Here is a 5,250-nt window from a genome sequence, read left to right as displayed (position 1 = left end):
AATAGGAATAAAGTTTGTAGTTTTAAAACACCGATATGTACATATATATGTCTATATAAAACCACAGGATCATGCACATTACAGTAGCTATCGGATGTAACGTGTGAATTTCGGTGATCCTTCTGTGTAATTACAATTAGTTCCATTGATTTTTAGCTAGCTTAAACCCACTAATTTAGAATTTATTTGAATTGAAAATTGAATTGAATTTATAAAAATAAATGGAAACACTGCACTTCAAAACGATATTAATGAAATGAAAATAAAAATTATTGGATTATTAATAATTTATTTACTAACCCAAAAATTCTTCTTAACAAATATTCTAAAGCATTTTTAATATGTCACAGAACTATATGTTTGTTCTTTATGTACTTAAATTAATGACAGCAATGTTATAAAAACAGAGCTCATAGCTAATTTTAAATGGATAACGAATGTTATCAATTTCGTGTTAAATTATGCTACTTACAATATTGACTTTTTCTTATATGTATATTATTATTAATTAATTCCGACATCTGAAAGACGTTATACGTTAATAAATTTATTTTAAATGTATATTTGTCCTTTTATTGTTATATTACTTTTATATATTTTTATCTCTTGTATTTTTAAACTAAAGCTTAAATTTGTGTGTTATAAATAAAAATATAGATATGTATAAGAAAACATAATTATAGGTTAACTAAAGCATTTCCGATTATGATTATCAAAATAATGTACTGAAAAATATATCCAAAAATAAAAGAGAATGTTAACAATTTTGATTCATTAAAGTATTTAACACAAATTATCTCTTATCGCGATTTTACTGAAAACTCTAAAATACTTATGACTATGTATCCAGAAATAAATTACTTAATAATGTTGAATAGCATTTTCGAGAACGATGCTTGAAATTGATCGGATACTAGAATAATATATTACTAAATCACTGAATTGTATGTAAATTATGCTACAGAGAATTATTCAAAATTTAATTAATTTATATAATAATTATACAAATTAAATTTTATGACATCTTTTAAGATAAGTAATACTAAAAAATTTATTAGTTTATTATAATAATATTAAATTCAAATAACATTTGTATACTTTTGGTAAATAATATAAATTTTTTTCTTATTTGGAAATAATTACTAACAAATTCTTTTCTAATTCATCTTATTGTATTTCAATTTTTAAAATTAAAATTGTAAGAATAACCCAAATAAAAATAATTTAAAACAATATTGAAGGCGTTATCCTTATTAATATATATATTAATTTTTTTTTAATTGTAGTAGTCTAAAAACTTTGGACATGATAAGTAAATACAATAAAGTGATCTAGGTGATTTTATCACGACCAATTTTATCATTTGTGTTGGCGTCCAGATCTCCAGTCGCCCAATTGTCAGACTGGAGTTCCGTCACCATCATGGGCCCATATTCACCTTAGTAGTTATAAACTCATGCCCTCAGTACATCGCCACTAACAATGCTCGGACAACAGTGATTGGCCACTAGTTTTGTCAACTTTAAATTACTTTTAAAATTAAATTACTCCCTCATTTCTGCCTAAGGGTAATTGAAATTTGAAATTAATATACACATTACTTTTGAAAAGAATTGTTTTAAATAATTAATTTATTTGATTTCTCATTACACGTGCTAAATATCATTGAAATTGCGTTAATGAAAATTTTTATTTTAACATGTAAGCAAGTTTGGGCACACAGATTTACTTATATTTTTGGCTTTAACTCTGCCCTTATAGCAAACCGTTGATATTGTTTCAACCATTCTTTCCATGATATGGATACATTGCTGCCTAATATTTGAAATGGTTTCGATAGTTTAACACTGTTTTGATACGCTGCGAGTTGCCGTAATTATAATTTTTGTATAATTTCCGTATTTATTTTTTGTTATTTGTTAATCATGCTGTTGTTTATAATCGTATTGTTTTATATAGTAATTACTGTTTTATGTTGCTCATATTAATACAGCGCGCTATACGCATGCACCTACTTCCGACACCTTGTGTCTTAACAAAATGCATATTAATTTTACGAGTATAGTGACTTTATTGGTGTTTATTCAAATTAATATACAAATAGTACAGATTACACACTAATGTAGGAGTTCGTAATATAAAATATAAGAAAGAAAGACCACAATTTCTTTTTCCTTGCGAACTCCATTCTAGAGCAGCATGTGCGATTTCGCTGAAGGGTTTGAGTAACCCAATCACCAATACTTTCTTTTTACAATTTGTTTATCAATTGGCTTCAGTTCTGTTATAGCCCACAGTCGCTCGTTTTTAATTATTCTAGGTCACCAAATTCTTGAAATTTGTTTCAAGCACCAATTGATAAGGGTTTGTAGCATGTATGTGACGGCTACTGTTACAAACCGTGTTTCCGAACCGTACAGCAGCACGGTTGTAATACAAGCGTTAAAGATTTTTATTTTAGTTTTTAGTTGTAAGCCCCTTGTTATCCAAATTTTTTTTAGGCTGGCAAACGCACATCTAGTCTTATGACGCCGATTGACACCGTCGTTGAGAGCACAAACGTTGGTGGTTAAAATACTTCCAATGCGTTCAAACTCTGTGATTTCTTGTACAGAGGCTTCACCCATAGTAAATTGAGCAACATTATTAGCGTTGGTCCGCATGAATTTTGTTTTGTCAATACTGATTACGAGGCCAACTTTTGTGGATTTATATTCGATAATTGTTATCTGTGATTGCACGTCTGCGTAACGCTTAGATATAAAAACCAGGTCATCAGCATATAAAAGGTCGCATAGTTTGTTACGCTGTCCCAAATCTTAGCTCATATATTCGATGATTGGAGTTTCCAGTACAGCATCCAAGGCTGTGATGAATAAAAGTGGACATAGAACACATCCTTGTCTAACTCTACTTGTAGATAAGAAAGATTCACTGAGTACACCATTACGTAAAATACGGCAATACGCACCTTTATAGCTGCTTTTAATAATGATTACGATGCAGCACAAGCATGGGGTGTGATAAAACAACAGGCCGCGGCCACATTACAGACATTCTGCATAAAGCGGACTTTTCGTGCCAGAGTATACGCCAAGCTATATGGTGTATATGGAGACTGAGCTACCGGTGCTATATACTCAAACATTAAAATTCCATTTTGATTACTTTACCCGCATAAGGTACTTGCTAGATAATCAGATAAGATAAGACATTGATACAGGAAGTAGTTAACAAAAGACTACTATTATTTCGGTAAGTAGATGTTTTGGAGAATCTCTGATGAACATGGTATCAAAACTCAACTCAATATCGTCTTCCCTGGGACACTCACTTAATGGATCGAAAAAACCCTAGATAATATTAATTTAGCTGTAATAAAGAGTTTAAAAACAGAATAAAATGCTATTGAGTCGTCCTCTGACTACACGCTGACTTTTATTCTAACTAAAAGCATTCCAATATTCACAATTGGAATTGTGTGCATTCACAAATCAGCACACAAATTGGCTGAAATTTGGAAAATATATTAGCTCACATATTACCACCCACACTTCTCTTAAAACAAACTATGAAATCGATAAGGTTGTCTAGGACTTTACTGCTTTACTATAGTAAGCCGCTCGAATGTCAACTTCAGTCCCATAATCTTAAAACGATAATATGGCAATAAGCTTCAATAAACAACTAAAAAATAACAAATTAAAAAAATTAAATGCTTAAAAGCTCCAGGCTACGGCCTAATTATAGCAGAGAAGTTGGAAAAGATCCCACAAATCGCCAAAGACGATATTCTAAGGACTGCGTATTTTCCATACGATACCTAAGTCCGGAATAACCCAGCTCAAATCACCTCATATCGACTCATGAGCTAACTCCCAATTCCCCCAAATTTTATTTAAAAACTTCTTATACAATCGCTGATGCCTTACATAAATAAGAAAAGATTAATACCATAGTACCAATTTGGATTTAGAGAAAAGCACAACACAATAGAATAAGTACACCGTATAGTACGAGTTATCAAGGAAATATTTGAGAAGAGATGTTATTGCACAGGCGTCTTTCTGGATATAACCCAAGCCTTCGACAAAGTTTGGCATGAAGGATTGTTTGGAAACTTGAAAAATATTTACCATACAATATATGTTCTGTTATTAAAAAATACATCTCAAATGGATTTGTTACAAAACAAAATTCTTCTGTCTTCGATGCATTCTCGAATATGGCCGGTATACTCAAGGTAGTGTACTAAGCATCATGCTCTACCTTATTTTCACAGCAGATATGCGAGCCAGTGACTGTACAATAACAACAAGAATTGCGGACGACATTGCCATCTTCAGCCATAACGACGACAGCTACAAAATCAGTTCAAGACCACCTCAACAAACTGTAAAAACAGCTCGATGTTTTAAGAATAAATGTTGACGAATCGAAAAGTGCACATTTAATCTTCACTTCACGACAAGATACCTGGTCTGCCCTCGTATTAAAGGGAAAGTAATACCCCAATGCAATGACACAAAATACGTAGGAATGCACCTCGACTGAAGGCTTGGTTGGAAAAAGCACATAGAAGCGAAAGTAACCTAATTGAATCTAAAACAACAAGATCTAAACTGGTTAATTGATAAGAACTTTACACTTAATACCACCCATAGAGTGCAACTTTACAATACTATGATAAAACCCATATGGACCTACAGAATTGAACTCCGAAGCTCTGTTTCTTCATCAAACATTCAAATACTCAATCGAAAATCCTTCAGTAACTAGTCAGTGCTCCCTGGTGTATGAAAAACACGAATATTCATAGAGATTTGAGATTTGATTTAACACAGTCACAGATGTAATTGTCATCTCAGCTGTTGAAAAAAAACACCCGACATGGAAACGAATTTGGACGAAGCTTCGGAAGCCAGGGAAAATTAATTATCTATTTTCTTTGCAATTAGCGATAATTTTTAAGTTAATTTTCAGAAGAATCAATTAAAAAAAACTTATCAAAAATATAATTAATGGTAAATTTTTTAATTAATATAATAATAATTTAATTTAGTATTAAAAAATATTTATTTAAAATTTTTAATAATAAATTGATTAATCCAAGCCTCTTTGAATATCTTCGTAATACAACAAATTTAGGAATAATATAATAACGCTTCGACTACTACAAACAAAAGTTTGAAGTTCCCAACACAATTAACCTGTAATTGTGATGGAAAACATTTCTTTTTACAACAAAAA

This window comes from Teleopsis dalmanni, chromosome 2, assembly GCF_002237135.1.
Source record: "Teleopsis dalmanni isolate 2A chromosome 2, ASM223713v2, whole genome shotgun sequence".
NCBI classification, from domain to species: domain Eukaryota; kingdom Metazoa; phylum Arthropoda; class Insecta; order Diptera; family Diopsidae; genus Teleopsis; species Teleopsis dalmanni.
This window is presented reverse-complemented; position numbering follows the sequence as displayed.